Source organism: Cricetulus griseus, chromosome 3, assembly GCF_003668045.3.
Source record: "Cricetulus griseus strain 17A/GY chromosome 3, alternate assembly CriGri-PICRH-1.0, whole genome shotgun sequence".
In the NCBI taxonomy this organism is placed as follows: domain Eukaryota; kingdom Metazoa; phylum Chordata; class Mammalia; order Rodentia; family Cricetidae; genus Cricetulus; species Cricetulus griseus.
In genome coordinates this window covers 27,227,171-27,248,440 of record NC_048596.1, presented here as the reverse complement: position 1 = coordinate 27,248,440, position 21,270 = coordinate 27,227,171, and the positions used below count along the sequence as shown (strand labels likewise).

At 42.1% G+C, this 21,270-nt stretch overlaps 1 long non-coding RNA gene across 1 annotated transcript; it reads right to left on the bottom strand.

Annotated features, from left to right (window-relative positions):
* Window positions 1-15,116: 15,116 nt before the first annotated feature.
* On the bottom strand, window positions 15,117-17,116 carry LOC113834765. The gene is made up of 3 exons (XR_004769456.1): window positions 16,958-17,116; window positions 15,471-15,614; window positions 15,117-15,244 (listed from the first exon to the last, which is right to left on the bottom strand). It is a non-coding gene; the product is annotated as an uncharacterized LOC113834765 (long non-coding RNA).
* Window positions 17,117-21,270: the final 4,154 nt, after the last annotated feature.

Below are 21,270 nucleotides of genomic sequence, written 5' to 3'. Positions count from 1 at the left end.
AAAACTCTCACTCAAGCGAATAAAAATGAAGCAAAAGGAAAGACAAACTTTTCAATCATCAACAAAGATCACCCCAGTGATGGCTCAAAATTACAGAGTAGCAAAGAGCTGGGGATGTTAAGAGCGAGGTGGCCCAAGTCTCTAACAATGCCCAGAGTAAGGTTAGAAGAAATGTTGGAACTGTGATCACTTTAAAGTAGCCAGCTGAATGTTACCACACGAACATGCATTGACAGTTCAATGCCCTGTTTCAAAGTCTTGAACCAGGTGTAGCATAAAATCCTACAGGAAGACAGATAAGAAACAAATGACTTGAACCGTCTCTGGGAGGCACAGAATCACTTTAAAAGACGGATACACACAGTCCCAAAGACTTTGACACAAATTATACCAGCTTTGTATATAACAGCCAAACCAAATGAATGAATGGATCAACAAATTATGTTTATGTATACATAATTCAGCATGAACACACAATATGGACAAAGCTCAAAATAATTATACTTCGTCAAAAAAAGCCAGGGAGAGAGTGGGGGAGGGGTGAGAGGGAAGGAATTGTTCCAATGTACGAAACACTTGGAGAAAATGCAATGCAGTCTATAGTGACAGGAAACAGATTAATGTCTGCGGAGAAGAAAGGACAAGAGGGAAAAATCCACAAGGATCATGCACAGGGGCTCTTAGGGGCGATGCCTACCTTAATACTACTGAATATACTAATTTCACAGGTATTTGCTCATGGCAAGACTTAGAAATTTCTAAATGTGTCCTGCCAGTCTATGTTAACACCTCAGGACTGTTGTTTGAAAATAACAACTAAATAAAGACTCTCTTAAAGCAAGTTTTCCCCATTTCTTAGGAAATTGGCTCTCAGGAGACTGCAGAGGAGAACTGACTCCCTTTGGGAGATGCAAATTCTCCTGAAATTAGTTCTCCAAGCAACAGTGCATCTCAGCATTGTAGACAGAAGGAGATATTATTCTGAGTTTGTGCTGGCCAAGCAAGCACACTGCTTTTAGTCACCAGCATAGCTTTATGAAGCACTGCCCAAGGCTACCTTTTATCTTAAGGTCACTGTCCCAGAGGTCCTTCAGTATTAGAGAACAAAAAATTAGACTGAAAGAGGGGAAGGTATTATAAAATAAATGTTCTCAGCATAGCTTAAAATAAGCAGGTGGTGGAAGCCGCTTTTACAGAATCGGGATGTGGTCTCCAAAGGGGACTCACTCATGTGAAACACCACCGGCTAGACTTTCCTTCCAACACAACTCTGTTGCTCAAAAACTTGACAGGACTTTCTTACAGGAGACTGTGAGATAAGGCTCTAAGCTGGGTTTAGTGTGCTATTCTGGGCTCTCAGAACACCTTTATTACAGTATTTATGGCTTCATAGCAATGCAATTCATTATCTGTCTGCCTTCATTTCACCTCAGAAAGAAGGAAGGGAAGCGCTTAAGTCTAATTCAACTCTGAACCTCCAGGACCCTGCCAAGTCCTGCACAAACTGAATGTGCCGGTGCTGCTTTTCAGAAATGGGATGGGGCAGCTCCACAGTTCAACAACAAACGAAAATATGGGCTCAATGTAGTTTTTCTATAACTACTAAGCTACTGGCAATGCCCAGCCTGCAAACAGTGCCTCCTACAGTCTACTCCTCTACAGACCCGACAGTACTAGGGAGCCCATTTTTCAGGATAAAGTGAGACAGACCAGTCAAATTGTGGAAGTAAAGAGCTAGCTAATTATACAGCAGTATCACTGGGGTTTTAACCAGGACTCATGCCCAAGTTTGCTGTTGATCCTGTGTTTGGCTAACACTACCTAGGAGGGATAACGGGAGGAATGAAGGAAAATAAGAGGCAGGCATTCTATCTCTCTTCCAGTCCAGGAATTCTGAGCAGGTTCCCTGATCCGCGACAGCCCCTGTCCAGGAAGCTGGAGGGCTCTCAGGGAAGGACAGACCACTTGTTGGAAAGACCCACGGTATCGCCATCCTCAAAGCACCTGCATGTACCCGAGGCGAAAAGCGCCCCAGGAGCAGAGCAACTGAGGGACAGAGACGGTGGGGGGACCTCCCCTCGGACCCGCAGGACACCAGCTCACGAGCCCCCTGCACCCGGCCAGGCCCGAGGCCGTCACTCACCGGATGCGACCCTCCAACCTCTGTCTCTGGGAGCAGTGCCCACCACAGCCCAGGCGAGTGTGGCCAGCCTGCAGCCTACATGGTCTTGATAAGAGAACCGAGCAGGCACGGGCCTTTCTCACAGCCAATCAGAGCAGTCCACACCGGGAAGTGTCCCGGTGACTCCACCCCTCCCGGCCATCTGCTTAACCGCCGGGAAGCCAACTCCAAGGAGCATGCGCCTTCTGTCTGCCCCAGGAGCGCAGCCCTGCCTGGCCCTGCTCCAAGCCTCACAAGCCAGACATACACAGCACTTAGCAAGGCATCCTAAACTTATTCCTCTCGTGACTCCTTTCATTTCAGAAATTGTCTTTGAACCTCCACAAGCTAGGGATACAAAATAGGTGCACAAATCAAGCATTTTTTGACAATAAATCATAGAGAAATTTAAAACAAGTATTTGGTTACTATAAATATATATATATATGTATATATAATTATATACATGTATAATTTTACCATATTTTAAAAACAAATTTGTATATTAGAGCCAGATTTGCTTGTTTTTACATGAAGAAATTGTCACTGAACACTGGATACTGCAGGACCCACTCAGCAGCATGCCCAATTTTCCGAACTGGCTGATACTTTGATGAGATGATTGTAGATGGCGAGACCACTGCAGCATACAAAGATGCAGTACGGAATGGCAGAGGTATGTTTAGAGCCATTTCAAAATTGCTGAAGTTCTGTCCTAACCTCAAGCCCAGTTTATGACGTTTCTATGAGATGCACTCAGGACCCCAAACGATAACTTTAAAATCAAACATTATAACACAATAGAATCTAGCGATATGCCGATTTTATACTTACATGCTGAGAAATGGTGGTGGGAAAATACTAAATGCATTGGGTTTCCACAATTTATCTGCTATCATTATGTGAAGAGCAGAAAACTTTGTGCAATCCAAACACTGCATGCAACTCATAGCATAGTCACAGATGTGAACAAGGCTGTCTGTCTGCGGGTGCATGTTGACAAAGAAGCAAGAGCCCTTGTCACTTGTTCAGAGCCAAGACTACAGTGAGATCGTGAAAAATAGCACAGGCAATTGCTGCCAGAAACACACCCACATTGTTACACGGTTGATTTTGGATTCACTTTTGGTCACTGCACATTCAGGAGCCTAGCTCTCTCTCTCTCTCCTCTCTCTCTCTCTTAACTTGATAAAAGTTTAGTTTTCATTTTACATACCAACCCCAGTTACCCCTCCCCCCACCTTCTCTGGTGGCCCTGCTTCCCAATCCTAATCCAATCCTCCTAGGAGGTAAGGCCATCCTTGGAGAGTCAACAAAGTCAGGCATACCAAGTTGAGGAAGGACCAAGCCCCTCCCCCCTGTATCAAGGTTTCCCACCATAGATAATGGGCTCAGGAGCCTCTTTTTGTGGCCAATTTTTTTTGTGACACCCCAGTGTGCAGTTGTGGCCTATAGTTTAAGAAGCTGGAACATGGGACACATGAACTTTATAAATAAAAACAAATTACAAGCTTCATATAACATGCATAGTGTGGATCCTGATGTGAAATACTCTGGCTGTACAGGGTGTGCTGCATAAACACCTGTTCTGTTCACATTCCAAAGAAAAAGACTAAGAATAAATGACATAGAGGGTGCTGGTTAGCTTGGGACTCATTGGCCACAGTATTCTTCTAACCAAGGAAACAAATTACTGAAGGATTTTCAAAAGAAGGCAATAAACAGTACTTAACAGAATGGTTCCTCTGGTAACTGAAGTCCCCTGTGGAGACAAGGACACTTACTAGGCTCCGAAACCAGTCCAATCAAGAGTCAATGGTGCTGGGTGGGGAGGTGGCCCACACCTTTAATCCAAGCACTTGGTAGATCTCTGTGAGCTCCAGGACAGCCTGATCTACAGAGTTAGTTCCAGGGCAGCCAACACAAAAGCCAAACAACAACAATGGGGGGCTTGATAGATGGCCCAGTGGTTAAGAGCACTCTGCCTGTTTTTCCAAAGGTCCTGAGTTCAGTTCCAGCAACCACATGGTGGCTCACAAGCATCTGTAATGAGATCTGGTGGCCTCCTCTGGCCTGCAGGCAACATACAGGCAGAACACTGTACACATAACAAGTAAATAAATAAATAAACCAAAAAAAGTCCCCCCCCCAACTGGAGAAGTGGCTCAGTGGTTAAGAGCACTGGCTCCTCTTCCAGAGGACTTGAGTTCAATTCCCAGCAACCACAGATGGTGGTTCACAACCATCTATAACGGATCTGATTCCCTCTTGCAGTGTGCAAGAAGACAGGTCACTCAAATACATAAAATAAATAACTTGAGAGAGAGAGAGAGAGAGAGAGAGAGAGAGAGAGAGAGAGAGAGAGAACTGTGTTGGTTTTTGAAATGCCTGTTAAAGAATTTTACCAGGTAAGGTCACATCAGAAAAGAAAATCATTGGGGTTATGCCAACCACAAGAAATTGGTTGCAAAGGTAAATGGCCTTGCTGAAAAGCTGAGCCAGATGTGGCTGGGTGCCTGAGAGGTTACTAGCAACAGTGGCAAGGGCTAGGGCACAATAGGGAGAGAACAATGTCATCACAGGGTCAAGGCCTCTGCCTCTGCCACAGACTACTAAAAACAACAGAAGCATCCAGAAATGTAGGACTTTCATTCCCCTCTGCCCTGGCGTCTGGAAAGCTTCCCATTGATGGAATGTAGGCTGAAGCTGAGTGTCACAGTAGTTTAAGAAATGGTACATATGCAGGTGGGCCCACCACTGCATAAAGGAGAGAGAGATCCCCGGAGCACAGGAAATGGACAGCAGTCATTGGTGTGCATATGCTGATGAAAACCGGAACATCTAGGGCTAGAATTCAAAGTCAAGTTCCATGCTACAGATATTATTTGAGAATAATAAGTTTAGACGTAGAATTAAAATCACGAGACTAGATGAGATCTCCCCTGAAGTCAACCTAAATAGCATGTACTTGTAAATCTGGCAAACATAAAGGCTGAGCAGATAACTGGAGACCTGAAGACTTTGCTTTTTCCACCAAGAGAGAGGAAGGCGCTGCCCAACAAGTGTCAGTGATGGCTCCAGTAAGCAGAGCCCTGTGCCTGAATACCTGACTCATTGTTATGCAAAGTCCTTTTCCGTGGGGTCTCAATCCTCAGCAAGACCTCTCAGCATCTCCATTTTGTGTAAAGAGAAATTGAGTTCAAAATGGTTATTCTGCCTCAAGTCACCAAGACAGAAAGTGACCTCACCCAAAATGCAATCCAGGAAAATTAAATTTGTATCATAGTCTGAGAATGAATGAGCAAACAGCCCATAATACCAAGAAGTTTCTCCATCCAGATGAGGAAGAGCTTACCCACTTCTGCTTTAGGCCATTATAACCCACAATGACTTGTGGATAACCCAGATGCCTACTATGAGAGGAGGCTGTGATGATGATGGTATGTGTGAATGCCCTCGAGGTAGCCTTTTTTTTTTTTTTTTTTTTTTGTGATCCTGGAGACAGAAGTCAAGGTATAACATATACTAGGTGTCATTGTTAGCTTCTGTTGCCAATTTGACATATCTATGAAAAGGGAACCTTAATTGAGGAAATGCCTCCATCGTTTTGGCCTCTGGGAATGTCTGTAGGAGCATTTTCTTGATTGCTAATTGGTGGAGAAACAAGCCCACTGTGGGTAGCTCCATCACTAGACAGGTGGGTGTATAAAAATGCAGACTGGACAAGTCAGAGAAAGCAAGGCAGTAACAACCAGCTTCCTGCATAGCCTCTGCTTCCATTCCTGCCTTTGGGTTTCTTCTTTGTGTTCCTGCCCTAAATTCCTTTGATGACAGACTGGAATCTATAAGCTGAAATAAACCCTTTCATTCCCAAATTGTTTTTGGTCAGTGTCCTATAATAGCAACAGAAAAGAAAACAAAGCAAGTACTATACTATAAGGTACTAACGACTCTTTCTGAAAATATCTCTTGCCTTCAGAGAGAATGAACTTTTGCCAGACCTTGAAACCAAGTTGATAATCTGCCTTGAGATCATTTATAACTATGTAGTCAATCTGCTATATACTGTGTATTTGGCCTGCTTAAGTTTAACCTGACTTGAAGAACACACAATGTAACTAACCTGGCTATGCCTTTCAGGTTCCATGTAGTCAGCTTTTACAACCTAAGATAAATGCACAACTTAAACTATGCTCTTTTCCATGGCCCTCACCTAACTTGGAATAGTGTGTGGTGTGGTGTAGTGTGTGTGTGTGTGTGTGTGTGTGTGTGTGTGTGTGTGTGTGTGTGCATGTGTATGTGTGTGTGTGTGTGTGTTATGGTACTGATTGCTGCCAAGAGGTTGCTAGCAATATTAAACAACAAATATGCACCATAAATATTGGAAGCAGCATGTGGATATGTTTAATACCATCTGTGTGTAGTTTAAGTGCTCTTCCATATCAGTTGGGGATCAGTAAATTAACCTCTTCCCTTATAAAATTCTGTTCACGAGAGTTCTGTTTAAAAAAAAATTTCACCAGGCAGTGGTGGCATATGCCTTTAGTACCAGCACTCAGGAGGCAGAGTCAGGGGGATCTCTATGAGTTCAAGACCAGCCTGGTCTACAAGAGCTACTTCCACGACAGCCTCCAAAGTCACAGAGAAACCCTGTCTCGAACTCCACCCCCCAAAATCTCATTCCCTCCCATACCATGCTTATTGGGTTGTTCAATAAGCACAGAGAAAAGCACTTTGTTAGGAACAGGCAAAACAGACAGACAACTGCAACAGATCAGACATACATAACAGAGAGGCTCTTGACCTAAGCCACTCGAAGGGAAATTCTCATTTGTCATTCCATAATGTGACATCCAAGCAATCGAGCTACAACCCCAGGCCCAGAATAGGCACTTCACATTATAAACCAGATTGGCAAATACTAAAACAATAATCCTATTAGAAATTCTGCTTCTAGCCAATGATCAGACTTGTTCTCCCACCTTACACAACCAGGAAAAAGAGCAAGTGGTTTCCTACTGGACAACACACAAGGCAGGAAAACAAGTTCCCACAGAAAGGAAACAAGTAAAATGAGCCCTGCAGGGCCCAAAAGATTGCTTGTAGAGAATTCACAGTTGCAGCCCAGTGTGGAAATCCAGACACCATCCTGCAGTTTCTCTCAGTGTAGGATTCAGGAGACCTCAGGAGGGCCAGGGCAGCAGCCTGGATTGTAAAGGCCAGCATAGGAAGAGTTCCCCTGAAGTCTTTGATTCAGTAGTAATCAGCTCTTTCAAGTGAAGAAGTAACACTACAGCAAATTGGAGAAAAATTAGTTTTAGGTTAATGCTGTTTAAAAACTTAGGTGCTCCAACAATTGCAACATTGGAAACCTTGGGTAGCTGGGTGGGTAACATTGAGCCTAGTCATGGAAGAGTCTATTCAAAATGGATCATGATATATAAATCTTAGCACCAAAGCCATAGACCTTCTGGGAGTCAGTGTGAGAGGGAATAAAGGAAAAGAAGTCAGGGAACTTGGGATCAGGCAGTGTGGTAGCTTGAATGGGACTATCCCCCAGGGGCTTCTGTATTTGAATGGCTGAGGAGGTTTAGGAGGTGTGACCTTGTTGGTGAAAGCTTGCCACTGGGGACAGGCTCTGAGGAGAGACTCAGACCATCCCCAGTTTTCTCTCTCTTTGCTTATGATTCAAAATCTGAGGTCTCAGCTCCCTGCTTCTGACACCATGCCTGTTGTCTGCTGCCATGATGTCCCCACCATTTTACACTTTCATCTTCTGAAGCTGTAAGCTGAGCAACAACAAAACCAAAAACACAAAACTTCTTTCTTCTATAAGTCACCTTAATTGTGATGTTTTGTGGAGGCAACAGGAAAGGTCCAAAGTCTCTTCTGAGACTCAAGGCAATCTCTTAGTTGCAAATCCCTATAAAATTTTTAAAAAGCAAGCAAATTATAAATTTTTAACATAGAATGGCACAGAATATACATTATCATGCCAAAGGGGAAAAATGGAATAGTCAGTCAATACTGGACCAAAGACCAAAACCCAGCAGTGGAAACAGCAAGTCCTGCAGCCCCATGTGCAATATCGGCAGGCTTAGGTGGCTCTGCCCTCCAGCTTTGCTGCCTGAACAGTCAGATTGCTTAAAGATACCACACACACACACACACACACACACACACACACACAATAATGTAACCTATAAAAGAAGGAAAAGCAAAAAAAATAATTGTTTTAAGATAGTAAGGAAACTTTTGCTCTTCAAAAGGCCACCTATATCTACAAAGATGGCCATTATTTTTGTGAGGGTGATAATAGGAAATGTTGATGAAGGATAGAATGACTTTCATCTCTCACACACTGCTGGTAAGAAGGTAAAGTGTCATGGTTGCTTTGGAAAACAGTTTAGAGCAAGTTCCAAACCAGACAGCACTACACAGAGCAAATAACTGAATTCTCATACACTGTTGGCAGGAATGTAAAATGGTGTGACCACTATAGAAAACAAAAGTCACAAAGTACCTATTTTTTGACCCAAGTACTATACTCTTTAATATTTATCTAAAGGGATACTGAGTTTGCACCAACCTCAAAGTAAGTATTACAGAGTGTGATCCCATGATGCCTAGTTTTATGGGGCTGATGAGATGACTGAGTTTGTAAAGACTCTTGCTAACAAGCCTGATGACTTTAGTTCAACCACTAATGAACACACATAGTATAAAATGAGAGAACAGACTCTGAAAAGTTGTCTGGCCTCTGACCTCTACATGTGTGTGACCTCTACACACACACACACACACACACACACACACACACACACAAACACACACCAAAAATTATGATAATAATAATAAATAAAAATAATGAAAACGTGTTTAAACAGCTACTATAATTGCTCATTTGTTATCTGTCAGTATTTGTCATTTAATTACATATGCAACAGGTGTTATCCCACAGTTGAGCTGAATTAATTGGATAAAAATAGTAAAGCACTAATACAAAGTATACAAGAAGTTCACCATCAAGAGAAAAATCTCTTAAAACCACTATATTTATTTATGTCCAGATCAATTTTGTCACATAATTACTTGATATTTACAATAACAAAACATTTTGTATATAAAATGTTCAGTCCTATTTCTTAGGATTACAATTGTATAAGGTTCTTATGATGTATTCTGACTAATTGACTCACTTGGTTTGTATATATATTTCTGAGGTTAAGAACAATTATGTCCAGCCGGGCATTGGTGGTGCACACCTTTAATCCCAGCACTAGAGAGGCAGAGGCAGGTGGATCTCTGTGAGTTTGAGACCAGCCTGGTCTGCAAGAGTTACTTCCAGGACAGCCTCCAAAGCCACAGAGAAACCCTGTCTCAAAAAAAAAAAAAAAAAAAAAAAAAAAGAAAAGAACAAGTTATATCCAGATCTAAAACTATTATCTGAAAAAAGGGGAATTATGTTTATTTTCATTGATTATGTATGTTATTTACCCCTCAAAAACTTTAAATTTTTTATCACTTTTTTATGTAAAGCAACTCTGTCCATTTCAAAGTTTAAAATTTACAATTTTTGCAATCTGGGAAGACTGTTTTCAGGATACTGAATTACAAAAGTAATTCCCAGACAAGTTTGTGAATATTAGAATTCTCTTAATCATTGATAACTGTTTACAGAACATATTGATTCTAGCTACTGTTTTCTCTTTGCAAATGATGTAAAGAAAATACCTGACACAGGTCATTTGGAGACCTTTAGTTTGTTAAAATCTCAGATTTTAGGCACTACCTCTAAAGGGAACATTGCTGATTGTGACTTGAACAGAGGTCATCTACCAGTTGAGGCAACTACTAGTACATTTGTCCCACAGATTCCATGGGAGACACATTCGTGATGAACATCAAAATTTGTAAATGTTCCGATCCTTATAACCTGCATAGTATGTGCATATAACCTAGCCAACTGTGTACTTCCATGCACTTTGAATGATGTCAAAAGTATTTATAGACACAGTACAATGTAAATACTTATATAGATAGCTGTCATTCTTCATCGTTTAGGAAATAATGAGTGACAAAGGAAAACATCTGTACATGTTCAGTACAAATGCAATTTTTTAATATTTTAAATCTATATGTGGTTAAAAATACAGTTGTAGAACACACAGATATGGAGACCTGACCACACTTCTCCATCATAATGTTATTAAAAGAATTACACAGGTGCTCACACAAAGCAGTACAGTGGTGCCTGGCACAAACACACAGTAACTGTTAACACTTGGGTCTCATTACAATAAGATAATCCTAGTTTAAGAAATGCTACATGATAGTAACGTCCTCAAAAGGCTACATTTAGAGTTTCCATACAACCTAGTACTCCAATACCCATATGAAGACCTGTCTTTCACATCCATGGCCATATTGTTTGTAGTAATAAAGCTTGGAAACTACCTAAATGTCCACCAAGGATGAACAGGACAATATAGATGATGTGTTTACGTGGTAGATATTTGGCAGTAAAAAAGAAAAAAAGTGCTGGTCCATGCTACACCCAAGATAACCCTTGAGAAGCTCACATATTTTTTGATCCATCTCTGTGAAATGTACAGAAGATGTGAGTTCATGGAAACAGAACACAGATTATTGGTTACACAGACTAGGGTAAGAAAGAAAAGGGGACTGGCTACTAGTGGGATCAGATTTGTCTGGAGAGTAATGAAAATACCATGGAATTAAATTAATTAGCTAATGGGACGGCTAGGCCACACATCTTATAAAATTAAAACCCGCTGACCTGAGTAGCTGAAATGTGTTTTATGGCATGTGGTTTCTATCACAATAAAGCCACTTAAAAAGACATGGTCTTGAGCAAACTGGTGCAAAATGCCTTGAGCTGCGGTTCACACCTGGTGTGGTTTGGCCGCCCTATCCCTGTTGTAATAATTGGGGGTTTACTGGTGCACTTTACTTTCCTGCTGCTCTTGGTTTGTGAAATCACTGCCAGAGGTGTAGAGAGGTGTTTAATTTAAGAAAAGCAGCACCTCGAGAGAAAGATGCCATGAGACAGGGTTCAAGCAGAAGGGCTTTTTGCTAGGGAAAGAGATCATAAAAAGGGGATGAGGAGACTGGCCTCCAAGGACAGGAGCAGCAGGAGAGAGGAAAGTGGGGAGAGGGAGAAAGGGGGGACAGACAGACAGAGATGGGAGAGAAAGAAGAGAGAGGCGGGAGGTGGGCAGGGGCCTATTAAAAGGAAACATAATGAATGTGCACAGGTGGTGCTCTTAGTGGCTGCAGCTGAGGGAGTAACCTGACAGAACCCCAAAGAGAGGCCAGTACAGATGCCTGAAGACTAACTGATTCACATCCTGGTGTGGTTTGGCTGTCTATCCCTGTAATAATTTGGGGTTTACTGGTACACTTTACAGTCCTGCTGCTGTTGGCTTGTAAAATCACTGCCAGAGGTGTGGGGAGGGGTCAATGGGGAGGAAGGTGGCTGGGGTGCCATCTCGTACGTCCTCAGAGACCCCTGTGACAACTTTGGCTTTCATTAATGTTGAAATTTTTGCCTTCATTCATTCATTCCTGTGTATTTGTGTATGAATGTGTGTAACGTGTATGTTCACACACGTGTGTATAAATACACCTGTCATGTGTCCATGTGTGGAAGCTAGCAGTCAATGTCAAGTGTCTGCCTCAGTCACTCTCCACTTTAGTTTTTGAGACAGCTCTCCCACTGAGTTGACTAGCTCCACTCTCTGTGAGTTTTAGGGATCTGCTGTCTCCAAATCTCTCATGTCTTCCAGACATGTGTGCAGGTTTTCATGGAGTACTGGAGATCCAAATCAAGTCCTGTGTCTGCACAGCAAGCACTTTACCTCCTGAGCCATCTCTCAGGCTGTGTTCTTTTATCTTAATAGATTGTTATTGAGGAGTTTGTGTTTATATTATAGGTTTATATATTTTAAAACTGAAAGGAATGGTGGCTACATCTTCTTTTTTTCCTATTTTTTATTTAATTTAGAAACAAGATTGTTTTACATGTCAATCCCAGTTCCCTCTCCCTCCCCTGGTGGCTACATCTTAACATGATCCCCCCAGGCTCAGTCACACTATAATTCACATTTCTGGTGGTTTTCTGTTGCCATGCTATCATCTGAAGAGCAGCCCATGGTTTAAAAGCAAACAAAATGCAGAGAAGACAGAAAAGTGAGAATGGACTAGTGTTTTATTTGTAGTGTTCATTTCATTATAGATGAGGAATTAGAGAGAGGAGAGACTGGGTCAAATCTTTGAGACCTTTGCAAGGAAATGAGTGAAATGCAACAGATTATGGCCCTTTGAAGCCAACCTGCTTCTCCAATAGGGTCCCTGCTGAGTCCGTGAGCCCTGGGAATGGAGAAAGGAAATAATTGTAACTTCCTCCAACTGTAGTCTGCTAGGTCAGTTCCAGGATTATATTTAGTATGTCCCAAGTTTCCAAGAATTGGAGAATTTACAGAATTCCCAAAAGCATACAATTAAGCATGTTCCCACTTATTTCTTTCTTCCTCAGTTCTAACTTATGCATCTGATACTCATTTACACTGAACAGGTTGAACTTGTTGAGATGTATCCACCCGGAAACAGCCCTCTTTTCTTCCCATTCCTACCCTCTGGTGTGCTGTTTCAGCACTCCACACCCCAGCCTTCATAGAATCTTAGGGTGATCCCTTGACCAGTCAGGTTATCTACTCTCAACCACCACTTCACAGTTTGTCTCCCCCTTCTCTATCCCAGGAAAGGGGTGTGTGGCCTTTTCATGCCCTCTTCCTAGGCCTTTCCATTTCTGGAAGTCCCCTTACCCAATCCCTGCTTGCCTAGAGAGAAGCAGCAGAATACGGAATAATTGGGAGTTTAGAGGGCAATTTTGGCATCTGATGACGCTCTTGTTATCTCTGTGGACAAGCATTATTAATAACTCTCTCATTTAGTACACATACCACCACAACAACTTTTCTGAAACAAAACTCAGAGCAGTAAGGTATGAGTTAAGTGGGATTGGACCTCCTTTTCCCACTGACCCCATTATAACATTGGACTCTGTGGATAAGCGATGATCTCTCCATGGCCTCTTCATTCTCCTTTCAGCACTTGCTAAGGTCTCACGCTCCTGAGACACACACTAATAATCCCATCCATCCTATGGAGGCCATGCAATTTCAATAGATTTTTTTCTGTTTGAATCTCAGCTTTTCCAAGTATGCATTGATTTTTTTCATTTCTCCATTCTTTGGATGTCCTGAGACTAACTGGAGAGTATAAATGTCTAACATTGAGACATGACATCATTTACAACTGTCTTATTCAAGAACCACATAATCAAAGTTACAAAAACCAAAATCTCTCTCTCTCTCTCTCTCTCTCTCTCTCTCTCTCTCTCTCTCTCTCTCTCTCACACACACACACACACACACCTCATGTTTTAAGAAAATCATCATTTGGGTTGAACCTCATTCATGACTGTCCTGGAAAATGGGTACTTTTCTTGGAAGAGTGGTCCTCAGGCCAGAAGGCTGATATCTTTGGGGCTTATGTAAGAGTCAAGCCTCACTCAGACAGACCTACACAATAGCAAGGTCCTTAGGTGAGGATTGCCTAAGAAATATTCTCTCTAAGAATCCAATTCAGAAATTCAGCAGCTTAATTTCATATATTAAGCATATTTACATTACTGTTCTAGTAAACTCCAATAAATCATTTGTAAACTCTTTGCTCATATTTTATCAGATATCCTAATACACTGGGGTTGAGGATTTCTTCTATCTGGCAATTGTTTTTTAGGAAGGAAACAACACATTGCTAAGTTACTTACTATCAGTAAGCACAATTACAGTCATTGAGCAGACTTGAGAGAGGCACTAAGATGTTACTGTTGATAGCCGAGATAGAAAGCTGGGAACAGCAACAAGTACTTCTGTAATGTTTCTTAACATTCCTCATTCTTTTCTTCCTGGAACTGTTCTTTATGAACAAAACCTCACAATGTCCTCAGTGAACTACTCTAAGTGGAAAACAGGAACACCAGACCTGGCTGTAATTCCTTAGTGTTTGGTGCCTACCCGGGCCCTACTACTGAAGAGCAGTAACTCTGGGAAACAAAAAAGACAGATTAAATGGTATGTGTGGGGCACGGGATTGGGGCTGCTTTCTTTATGATAAACCTGGTAAGCATTTTTACTTTCTCCTTGTTGGCTTGTGGGGCTTATTGAATCTGCAATTTGATATATTTTAGCAGTTTTGAAGCCACTCATGATCTCCTCAAATACTGCTTCTAATCTGTCTCTTTAAATACTGTGTGTATGAGTTTGCCTTCATGTATGTATGCATGTCTGTGCTTTGCCTGGGAGCTTGTTGCTCATGGAAGCCTGAAGAGAAGATGTAATTTCCTGGATCTGAAGTTAGAGGCATTTGTGAGCCACCCTGTGGGTGCTGAGAATCGAATCCAGGTCCTCTGGAAGAGCAGCCAGTGCTTTTAACCAATGAGCCACATATCCTGGCCTTATCCTTCACTTCTTTTTGGTGTTTTTGTTTGTTTGCTTGGTTGGCTTTTGGTCTTTGAGACAGGGTTTCTCTGTGTAGCTTTGGAGCCTGTCCTGGAACTCGCTCTTATAGACCAGGCTGGCCTCAAACTCAGAGAGATCCACCTGCCTCTGCCTCCTGAGTGCTAGGATGAAAGGTGTGCAACACCAATACCCAGTTGTCTTTCACTTCTTTTTTTTTTTAAAAAAAGATTTTATTTATTTATTATGTATACAACATTCTGCTTCCATGTATATCTTCACACCAGAAGAGGGCACCAGATCTCATTCAAGATGGTTGTGAGCCACCATGTGGTTGCTGGGAATTGAACTCACAGCCTCTGAAAGAGCAGTCAGTGCTCTTAAACTCTGAGCCACCTCTCCAGCCCTGTCTTTCACTTCTTGACCCCAGTTATGCATCTGATTGACTTTGTTCCAAGGATGATCATGCTCATGTGTTTTCATCTCTTGTAGTTTTCTTTCTCTCCCAGCTCTGCTCTATGTATTCTTTACTGACAACCTCGTTGAATTAAAAAAAAAGAATTTTACAGTGTTACATAAGGTGATTTGCATGAAAGTATACACTGGGATTTGAACATAATCTCCCTCATACCCCACTGCCCTCAGACAGTCTCACCTCTACTTACACTGACCTACCTTCTTATATGCCTCTGCTCCCATTTTCTCTATTTACCTACAAGCTCCTGACTCCCTTGATTCTGTGATACTCTATTTTGATCACTCACCATAAAGTATCTGGCTTGCCCTGTTTAACACAGCAGAGGTTTTGTTTTGTTTTTTCAAACCCTTGACATGAAGCTGAATCTCTCCCCACAGAATGAAGATTACATTCCTCTCTGAAAATCCTCTCTCAAAAACATGCAGAAAGGCTGAAAAAAAAAAACCCATATGGAACAATAAATACAACTATGCTTACAAGATGGGAAACAATAATTTTGTCTACCAAAACAGAGATCCCATAGAAATATCCTGACTCAGTTTAGGATGGAGATGAAACTGGTAGAGCAGATGTGTAATCTGGTGACAGGGTTTAACCACTGGGAAACAGAGAATGGTATGATGGATTCTTAAGATGACATTTGAGATGCATCACTATTACAACTAAAGCCAGGGACTCAGCCCCGCCCCCTTCTGCTTTTCAGTTCTAGGGATAGAAGCCAGGGACTTGAGCAAGAGCTCTGCCATTGAGCTACCGCCTAGCATTGGAACCCTCATTTTCGTCGAAAGGATTTTTAATTACATTTATTTTTCATCCATCCATCCATCCATCCATTATCAGGAGGTAAGAGGACAACTTGCAGGAGTTGGTCCTTACCTTCCCTGGGATTGAACTGAGGTCCCAACTCAGGTCATCTAGTTTAAACTCAAGGGATTTAACCTGCTGAACCACCTTCTGGGCCTGTTGAGCCTCACTTTCAATTTAAATCCCAGGGATTTAAATCCAGAAGGATCCCCCCGCCCCCGTGTCGCTAAGATGCTACCCCCTCTATGAAGCAGGAAGCCCAAGGGCTTTCCTGTAAGAATCAATTAGGTATTAACTAACTCTCCTCTTCGAAATGTTACTGTCTGCGAATGAATCCGCTTCAGGGAGCAATTTCAGTAAACATTAAACGTAGGAAAGGACAGTAAATGATCCTGTCTGGTCTTGCCTTGTTCAAAGAGAATTCTGTGCTGGAGCTGGGCTGGAGCACTACCACCCAGAGGCTGGAAAGTTCAGAGGGGCTTCGAAGAAGAACTGATAAGAATCAGCCCGTTTCAGAGGGGCTTCAAAAAAGAATGGATAAAATCAACCCTCTCCCAGTTCCGGGAAGTGTTTTGACTGAAAATTCCAAGAACTAGAGGTTATCTAGGATACTGAAGCTAAGAACAGTGGAGAAGGGCACCCCCTGGCGACAGTAGCCGGAACCAAAGGGAAGCCTTACTGGGCTAGAGTGTCAGCCCAAGCTAGGCTCCCATGGGAGCGATATTTCTTCCAGCTAGGTTGCTTAAGCAAGTGCAACCTGCCACCCTTAGCTGAGTGACATAGGAGCCCCAGGAGATGGGGCTCGCTCTAGGAAGCAGTGGAGTGACCCCCAGAGGATTCGGGGGACCCACCTAACTAATGCCTCAAATATTTTAGGAAACACAAAGTGAAACAGGAATTTTGAATGTGTAGCTCTGACTATGCTAGCTGCTGTTTCTGCAAAGCCACATGTGTGGGCACGGAGCATACCTGGCTGCAGGGAGTGGTATCCAGCGACCCTGAGCAGAACCCACTGACCACGCACCCACCGACTTCCGAAGAGCAAGGCCTTCAAGGTGCAGAGACCTAGAGACTGTCATTGCTCTTAGTACATTTGGGTGGACCTGACTTTTGTTTCTCTGGGCCGCCCACGAGGGGGCGCAGGGTGGACTCCGGGTCCTGAGCTTACATGGGTGGCCTTCCTGCCCAGAACTCAGCTCAAGCAGCAGGCTTTCATAAACAAATGCTTTTCCTTCCGCCCCGGTTGTTTGTTTATATCTGAAGGAATGCACCAGAAAATGAAGGAACTTATTTTTATTCCCGCATAATCTCTCATCTCCGTAATTCTATAAACCTGTTAGTGTGTAATGCACGTGAGTGTGTGTGTGTGTGTGTGTGTGTGTGTGTGTGTGTGTGTGTGTGTGTGTGTATTGCTGGGTTGGTGTTTTAAAGTGACAGCTGATATAGAGATGCCTCTCTTTGTGGACGTTGGGAGGCACAAGGAATGTTTTTTCCTTTTTTTTTTTTTAAAGAAAATATTTTCTGGATGCAAAACATTGGTAAAGGAAGGGAGGAAATAAAAGGACTGAGAAACTGGGATTGTGGAGGAGGGGTTCAGAGATGAGGAAAGCACCAAAAGGCATTTGTGGCCTTGTATAATCTTATGTGAGGAGGATACTTGGGAGTGCCTTAAGGCTTTGACTCCCTGTGTAGATCAAAGCAAGCAGTGTAAATAAAAGAGTCAGGACAGTAATAGCTCAGGAGGCCATGAGCCTGAATCAACTGATGCTTCTCTGAAATATCAACAAAGACTCTGACAAAACCTATGTTTCCAAGACTGTAAAGCAGTAGTGGAAAAGACCATAAAGAAGATAGGACCTCCTGGCTCTTTCAAGGTACTCTGAGCCTGAAGGATATACAGAATCATAGAACAAGAGCTAACAAACTACCACCCAGAGGCCAGATATAGCTTGTCCTTTGCTTCCATGAATAAAGTTTTATTGAATCAAGTGCTCTTTTATGCTACAATAGCAGAATGGACTAGTTGCTTACAAAGCCAGAGAAAAAGTTTATTATTTGGCACTTAACAGGGTCCAGAACATCATAACAGGCATGGTTCACATTCCTGTGATTCTTGAGACATGAGGGCTGTAACTATTGGAGATTGTGTGCTAGGGACCCTTTGGAAAAGCACAGACACCCACATGAGGATTTGTTTTGTTTGTTGCTTTGTTATTGTTTGAAATAGTTCAGTGTTTTTCCTGTGAGATATAATTTAATTTAAAAATAAAAGGTTCTAGGATAAAGGGTTGTCTCTGGCCTTGCATTATTTTATAATTATATCTGTAAGCTTGTTGCTCTCAATTGCTTGTGCTAAAGAACATGAGAAACTTAGTTTTAAATGATCAGAAGAAGATGGGAAACATATGTGGATATCATCATTGTCAATCATTTGGGGATAGCTGAAGATGTTGGATGAACTTAGATGGAGATGGCTTTGTCTATGGTACCCAAGTCCGCGGAAGCTTTGCATTAGACACTCCTAAGAAAGGAGATGCTCACATCTCTGGCCCGCTCAGACCTGAAAAACTAATACACCAATTAAACAGATAGACTTCTGCAATAAATGCCTGAAAACCCCAACCTATATTTTTGTAGTATCTTGATTCAATATAAAGGTATTCATTTATTTTCTTTTGAAAAATGTTTTGACTGATATATGTCCCTTAGCATTCTAGATCTTGACCCTTGGATACAACAAAAGATCCTGTTTATTGCTACTGAAATCTGGTAGAGTTTGTTTCTTGAGCCTTGATAAGAAACAAAGGGATGAGCAGCAGGCTCAGAGGAGAATGAGATGGCCATTGTTGGGATGGACTTTCAAGGAGTTTTCTTCCTTTTAGAATATGAATAGATACAGAAGGATCTAATTAGTTGACAGCTATGCTATTATTAGAGGGTAATGCTGGCATTATTTCTTCTGCCATCATTCCAGGCATAAAGCATGCATTGTATTCCTCAATGTTTGGTTTACAATGAAGACACACTACTTCAGAAGGCACTGCCGAAGGATCCAATGGCAGTGCCTTGAGCAGGACAGAAGCAGAGTTTTGTAATGTGTTTATCTGTCTGGTCTGAATGGTTCCCCGGAATTTCCTTCTCAGTCATGGTGAATTAGCAGACACTTTTGTATCCCATTTGGAGAGTGACAAAGAAGCAGCCATGTTTATATTTATGCTTGGTAGCAGAAAGCAGATAGTTTTGCAGTTCCTAACACATTATGCTCATCTCCTGGCTCAACCTACTGAATGCATCAGACCTGCGGTTGCTTCTGTCTCCTCTGGGTCCTTCAACATTTCTACACTCTGGTCCAGGCAATGAGCTTAGCTTCATGACAGAGGCTCAGCTTTGCATGAATAGGAGCTGCCCCAGGTTCTGTTCTCGACACCAGCCTGTCCTAGTTCATCTCGTTTCCTCACCCTTACTGCCTAGCTTGGGGGACTTTACTGTAGCTGACAAGGGAATGAAAATGAAGCAAGAACCTCACAAAGACTGCTTAGGCAGACTCTACAAACACATATGACAAAAAATCCCTTTCAGCTCTGTTTCTCCTTCCAAAGTGTGACTCATAATGAGAAGACTGAAGAAAGTTGGGAATTGGAAAGTTAGCAATCTAGTTTCATTTCTGCGGATTCCGGCTGTCACTCTGTGGAAATTATTTCCGTAACTCTTGAGGTGTAGCATTTCCCCAAAGGTTTCTCTTCCCATTTCAGCTCCAGGGCTTGCCTTGAGGTATATCAGGTATATCAGTTGCTCCACAGAGAGTTCTGAGAAGTGTGTAGAGATTACATTATGACTTTATACGTGATGTAGTGCGGCCTCAGAGTAGGAGCTTTTGATTCCATCCTTTTATTTTATAGAGAATGTTGTTCTGAAGGGGATTAAGCTACACATAATTTTTTAAGCCTGTAGGTGCTGGTCAGCTTGAATTGACCCCATAGTTATAAGGTAGGAAAAAGCACTTTCAGTACATTTTTAAAAATTATTTTAGGTGATGAGTGCTTTATCTCAGCAGATGTCTGTGCATCGTGTACATGCCTGCCGCCCTCAGGGTCAGAAAAGGGTGTCAGATCCCTTGAGACTGGAGCTACAGACAGTTGTGCGCTGCCATGTAGGGGTTAGGGATTGAACCTGTATCTTCCTGAAGAGCAGGCAGTGCTCTTAATAATGAAGCCATCTCTCTAGCCCCCCTCAGGTACATTTATGGAGGTGCTTATTCTAGAAGCAGTATAAGTTTGGGTTCAGCACACTCAGCAAACCTGTATCCTTAAATGTATTAGGGTTTTGGGATTTTCTTTTTTCTTTTATTGTAACTTTATTGTGTAGCACTGGAACATGAGCTTTGTAGATGACAATGTCATGTCAAAGGTTGGACACTCAGTCCTGGTTCTAGAGCCAGACTATGAGAAACAAAGATCCTCTACTCACAATGGTACAATCTTATGCAAGCCTCCTATCCCTTTGTAGTCTATTCCTGGTCATCTAAAGAAAAGGTGCCGACCACATAATCAGAGAATAAACATAATAAATGAAAGACAAAAAATAGTTCTTGACTCACAGGGAGTAATTTTTAAAAGGTTGTCAAGGAGTTCAAATGAGGTAAAGGAACTACAGCTCAGAAAAACCACATCAGACAGCCCTGGATAGTATCCCACAAGGCCTGTTCATGGAAGGGATATATCTATATTGCCCATATACGTGAATTTGTTTTGAGGATAATCTGAACTGCCAACCTATTCTCACTGGATACAATAAATAAATAAATAAATAAATAAATAAATAAATAACAAAAAGTGAGAAAAACACCTGAATGAAGAAAAGATTTATGTGATTCATGGTTGCAGAGATTCTAATCCATTGTTGCCTGGCACCATTGCATTTAGCTTGTGGCAAGACAGAAATGTCACAAGGGAAGGGCATGGCAGGGGGAAACTGCTTACCTGGTGGCCTTTGGGAAACAGAGTAAACGACCAGAATGGGCCAAGAACAAGGATTCATCTCCAAAGACCCATTTCCTCTAAGAATGCCACTAGTTTCCAGCCATTTGAAATAAGTGTATCAAGTTATAAGTCCATCTCTGGATGAATTTATTATTTAGTCAAGAGCTCTGATGAACCAGTGTCTTTTTTGTTAGGTTTGAAGAAAAGCCCCAAGCACCCCAAAATGGCTGCTGTTGCTGGAGTTTCTTGTCCCTCCAGGTCCTACCAAATTCTATACAGCCCCAAATAAGCACACAAAGACTT